Below are 6,465 nucleotides of genomic sequence, written 5' to 3' on the forward strand. Positions count from 1 at the left end.
TTAAACTATTGAGAGCGAGGTCAACGGGGACGTTAGTAAACAGAGAGACAACATCCAATGAGATAAGGACATCATTATTATCAAGTTTGATCCTTGAGAGTTTTTTATATAAATTGAAACTATTCGTAATATTGCTTTTGGCCAAGGGAATACTATTAACAATAATCTTGTGTAAATAAACAGCAAAGGAGTAAAGAGGGCTGTCAATCGAAGAAACTATTATTCTGAGAGGAATATTCTTTTTATGAATTTTTAGAAGGCCGTAAAGCTCTGGGTAAAAGCTTATCACTCAATCGAAGAGCAAAGTATACGCGTTTATCTATGTAACCGTTATTAAGCCAACGTTTCAGGATATCAGAAAGACCGGACTCAATTTTTTTGACAGGATTACGGTTAACAATTTTATAAGTATCAGAGTCTGCAAGAACATCACGCATTTTTTTATATTAATCTTCAACATTCATCGCAACGGTGACATTACCTTTATCAGCGCGTGTGAAAACTATCTCAGGGTTATTCTTCATAAATACTACACATGATTTGTACATATCCGTCATTTTTTTATCAATGTAAGGAAAAAAAGATGTTTTGTCTAAAAATAATTGCAACTTAGGAATAAGGTTATTTCTTACTTTGGCTTTTGTTTTATTGTCAAGTTTTCTGATATTTAACTCTGTGTCCTTGATAAATTCACAGACGAGTTTATTTTTGTTAGAGCTTATCGGAAGGCAATGATTACTACCTAATTGTAAGATATTGGATACATGATCCGGAATTGCTCTGCCAGAAATGTTTAAAAACCATTTATTATTAGTGAAGGTTAATGGATTGACAAGTGTTTTGTCTAAGAAGTGAGAGGGAGAGACAGAAACAGAGTGGATATAGAATCGTTTCCATTCCTTCCAATGTTATTCAAGAAAAACTCATTGGATGTTTCAGAGTTTGAATTTTTAACAGAGCAAAAATAGTTAATAGGTGCAATATGTTTATAAGTTACAGCCATCGTTTTTTGTTTAAACCATAAAAACTTTTTTTGGTTTTTTTGGAATAACCTTATGTAGAAATTATGAAAGAAGATGGAATGAAAATGAAAAATAGTGTTCTATATATAAAGAGGAAAAGAATTTGATAACTTAAATGACATACGGAAAATTTTTTGTTTAAGGTCGAAGTAAGATCTGTTCAAATCAAATAACTCTATTCTTAGGATTTTAGATTTCATAAGATCTATTAAATTATTTAGTTTTCTCACGGCTTTGTAGTGAAAGACACGGATGTAATGTCTAAAAAAACACAGCACATGAGTGGGAAACAAATTACTTTCTTTACACCTGGTTAAAAAATTAATCTTTAAACGCACTCTAATAAACTTGTAATTAAGATCAACCTATTCTTTGAGGGAACGCGTAATATGATCGCCAAACAGAGATCTTAAATTATATAAATTGAAATAGAAAGGAGTGTTATGTTCACGCATTTTCAAAACCAGCGCAATTTTAACAAAGTCAAGGGTATTACGCTCGTAGTAACAACAAATAAGAAAGATAAATAAACGGTCAAATCGAGCAAACATTCAGGATGAAAAGTATATATCAAGAATAATTTATTTACATATAAAAGCAACAAAACGTTTCGTCCCTGACTTGGGACTTCTTCAGTCGTAATATAATGTTACGTCCTGACCCATGGATACGGTCGAGCTGTGGTGTGACGCAACAGTAAACGCGTCGTTTTTCATATCTCTTTTTACAGTAGACACGGAAGTCCCGCTGTGAGAGAGTCGAGCGAGTTTGTTTTTTATAATCGTCGACAGGTCAACGGCGTATGCCGATCTTACTCTGTCTAACGAACACTCGCTCGTTGGTCCCTTTTTAGGTCTGAGATGCAAATCTCATCTACCAAGGACGGGACCTGGCGATTTTAACGAGGAAGTGAGAGTGAGTTATACGGAAAGAAGGATAACAAAGAATAATTCTTTAGGTTGACTCCACATATTACAAAGTAGTTACATTTATTGAAAAATCGAAATCAATGAATTAATAACAGACATGCAGAAATTAATACAATAAAGGAGCATATAATCGTTTCGTACAATGTAATCTACACGCTAGAACGCGAGTGTGAGAGAGAAAAAGAGTGCGAGTTCTTTAGTGTAGCCAACCTCTTAACCCATGTTTATACAACTTAAATCATCTTAGAGATTTGTATCTTGATAAGTTCTGTTCTGTTTCATTTCTAAGGTTTCAATGGAAATAACGATAGGAATAAATTTGGATGTGTCATGATTCTAAGACTGATATTCGGAGATAAGCGAGTTTTGTTTGTTTCCGTGATTTAGAAAGGAAAAAGAAATAATTCGGACGCCACCCGAGACGGCTATATACCGCGAGTAGCCTTTCTAAAATTTTGGCTGCCACCCAAGACGGTTGTACACCGCGAGTAGCCCTTCCGATAATTCGGACGCTACCCAAGACGGTTGTACACCGCAAGTAGCCCTTCCGATAATTCGGACGCCACCCAAGACGGCTATATTACCGCGAGTAGCCCTTCCGATTAAACCAAATTTTTGAGTGTATCTATGTATTTGTTTATTTTGAATGTTTCTTGATTTCTCCGAAAATCAGTCGCAAAGTCGGGAAGTAGGTACGCGAACAATGGAATTTCCGAATAAAAGTAATTACAATGTGGACTTACTATTAGCTGCGGACCAGTGATGTTGATTACTAAAAGGTTCTAGGCTGTTGCGGCGTAGTAGTTCACTCTTGGATCTCACATTCTGCACTCACTGTCACTCACTCACTCGCTGTTGTGCTTCTAAAATCTGCGGCACTAACTAGATACGCGGCGCGGTTCTTTCTGTTTTCCGATTCCGAGAGCCCTGGCTTATATACAGTTTTGAGTAAGCGAGGACTCTCCCAATCGGGAACTCAGTTGAGCTTTGCTGGTTCCTATTTGTTAATTAGTCGGTCGGGCGACTTCCGAGATCGCCAATCGGCGACGATCTCTCGCTTCGGTCGCCTCGTCCGATTTTTCGGAAAAGGAAAAAAGGAGAGTGTTGTCTTTTCGATCACGCCGCATAGACCCTTTGATATTTATCGAGTGATAAACCTTTTTTTTTGTAATTGCTCGTGGCGACGGATCTTTACTTGCGCCGGCTGTCCTAAATTTTATAGGATGTATTTCTTTGACCCGGAGATAACCGAGTTTATTTGGACAGTTGCTCGGGATGTTTAGACAATAACAAAAGTTTCTGTTCGCTATCGTCTACGAAGGAATTTTTAAGATCGTTGCTAGGCTCGGTTTATTGTCTTCGGGCGTCGACACAATTTTTATTTGCGCGCCTATCGCGTCGAAGTCCAAGTCCGTTTGTGTTATTTATTGAGAAAAAAAAAGGAATTTATTGTATGTCGGCGCGTCACGTTGCAAGAAAAAGTGGCCCGTGGAGTCTCCAGGACGTAACAATAAATTTTAAGCGCAAAATACAGTAGAAAAAATACAAATAATAAATAGTAAATAACATAGAATACAAATTATGTCGCAAAACGAATATTGACAATCAAATCACAGGCGATAGGTTCTTTTACACATATCCTCTCATTATAACAATGTGTGTGGTGTAATAAAAAATAGATAAAAAAGATGTCATACATTGCCGTGTAGTTGTCCTATAGTAAAAAGATGTTATGAGTTCAAGAATGGCACAGATCAATTAGAGAAAGCGCAACGCAGGTACCAAAGAAAACCAAAAACAAAACAACTTACAAGTTATTGATGTTAAGAGTCAACTGATGTGAGAAGACAAAGGGCAGGTGTATATATACGTTATCCCTACCAAAGAAATTTTCAGAAGGGCAAACCGTTGTCACTTTAAAGTTTTGTATGACATCTTTTTATCTATTTTTTATTACACCACACACATTGTTATAATGAGCAGATATGTGTAAAAGAACCTATCGCCTGTGATTTGATTGTCAATATTTGTGTTTTGAGACATAATTTTTATTATATGTTATTTACTATTTATTATTTGTATTTTTTTTACTGTATTTTGCGCTTAAAATTTATATTACGACTTAAGAAGTCCCAAGTCAAGAACGAAACGTTTTGTTGCTTTCATATGTAAATAAATTATTCTTGATGTATACTTTTCATCCTGAATTTTTGCTCGATTTGACCGTTTATTTATCTTTCTTGTTTGTTGTTACTACGAGCGTTATACCATTGACTTTGTTAATTACAACAATATTTACAGTGACGGGGTACCTCGTCACAGCGTCTTTTCTGATAGATTCACCGATGATGTCTCTTGTCTCTCTATACTGGTAGGTGGTGATTCTATAAATAACTTTTCCTATTTTTCAGGACATAGTTCTTGAATACCATATTTCCTTCCTCATCTTGATATAATCTCAGAGTAACTTCTGGCAGTTTAATCCACATTCTTCGGGTTTGTCCCCATTTTTTCACTGTAGTTTGTATTTGCTTAAAAACTGTGGTAGGTATCAACTCTTTATGTTATTGTAACGGTTCGACTTTTTCATCGAAGCTTATTTTCGTTTTATTTAGTTAAATTATTTAAGCTGCGGAATAGCTCGTCGGGATCAAGGTTAATCAGAATAAACTCGGTTATTCATTTAACAAAAAGAATAATATGTGTTTATTGAACAAAATGAAAATAAAGTATTTACAAAATGAATTTTAGAAAAGAAATCTTGGAAAAGTGAGTTTTAGAAACAGCGAGTTTAAGTGAGTTTTCGAATAGTGAGTTTTAATAATGAGCAACAAAAAGTGATTTTGGTCGAGAAATACGCTTTCTTACAGCAAGATAAATCGTTCTTCTCGGAAATTTATTTCTCGCGGTACGATCGGCCTTTTTGCTATTACAACGGCGCCTTTTTTTACTCGGGAAAGAATATCGTTCTCCTGGAACTGCTTGACACGGAGGACGGTTTGCCCTGTGGACAATACAAGATTTCCCTGAAGCGGATCGAACGGAATGCCGGTTTGTCCGGCGGAGAATACGAGATTCGCTTGAAGCGAATCGAACAAAAAACCGGTTTGCCCGGCGGAGAATACGAGATTCCCCTGGAGCGGAGCGGAAGGAATGCCGGTTTACTCGACGGAGAACACGAATGTTCCTCGGAAAGGAGCGAGACGGATGCCGGTTTACCTGGCAAAGAACACGAATGTTCCCCGAAGAGGAACAGAACGGATGCCGGTTTACCCGGCGGAGAATGCAAGATTCCCCGGAGCAAAGCGGAACGGATGCCGGTTTACCCGGCGGAGAATGCAAGATTCTCCGGAGCAAAGCGGAACGGATGCCGGTTTACCCGGCGGAGAATACAAGATTCCCCGGAGCGGGGCGGAACAGATGCCGGTTTACCCGTGGAGAGAATAAGAAACTTATTCGCCCGGAGAGGAACGAATCTTGAGTCGTTGTCGGGTTGCCAAACCGAGGAGGAGCTTCCCCTGATCCTTTTTGCTAGATTCGGAGATTGAACTGAAATGCCACGTTGATTTTTGCCCCGGCTTTTATACCTGCATTTTCCCGAGGAGCGGAGACGTGGAAATGCGGAGAAACAAACAATTTATTTGTCGCGCTTGTCGTGGCGCGGCGGGGCGCGCGGTGCGGACGCGGTATCAGCTGGTGTTTGTTGGCGCGGGGAGCCCGGTAAGAGCAGCGCGCAGGCCGCTTGTCGGCGCGGGGAACGCGGTGAGAGCGGCGCGCAGGCCGCTTGTTGGCGCATGGAGCGCGCAGTGAGGGCGGCGCGCAGGCCACTTGTTGGCGCAAAGAGTGCGTGGTGAGGGCGGCGCGCAAGCCGCTTGTTGGCGCAGGGAGCGTGCGGTGCGGCGGGACGTCAACCGTTTGATGACGCGGGGAATGAGCGGCGCGGGCGGTACGCCGACAGCGTGTATTTGCTACACGCTGCAATTTTAATAAAGTTTATCCGGCGCTATGCGCCGTTTTTGGGCTGGGACGGATGGTCGGTCCCGGCCGTAACAATAGCATTGTTACAACTTTTTGCATAAACAAGTACAATTACACACAGGGATCTAAGAAATATATAACTTATACTTACTTTTTTATTAGTTCCGTCTGTCAGCACACCACACCTTCATCTATCATCAGCACATAACCTGCATATACAAGTTGAACATATGTGTTAGTTAACACGTTGAGTGCCACGCGGTTTTATAACGACTTCCCCGTCAGGTCGCGCGCGGCCTGAACGAAATGTTCAAGTACATTGATAATAAAATCCCGCATTAAATAAAAATTAAGTGGACTTTATATAAATTTTAGATAACAACTTAAAACAATGTAAATTTTTACGTTTATTATCATATTTTATATTGCCAGTCACTGGTGACTGTCGCGGCCTGAACGAAAAGTTGTGTCAGTCACCGATGACTGACGTGGCCTGAACAAAAAGCTCGGTGTCACTCATCGATGACTGACGTGGC

This window comes from Pseudomyrmex gracilis, unplaced genomic scaffold (assembly GCF_002006095.1).
Source record: "Pseudomyrmex gracilis isolate BER0280 unplaced genomic scaffold, ASM200609v1 scaffold_520, whole genome shotgun sequence".
In the NCBI taxonomy this organism is placed as follows: Eukaryota; Metazoa; Arthropoda; class Insecta; order Hymenoptera; family Formicidae; genus Pseudomyrmex; species Pseudomyrmex gracilis.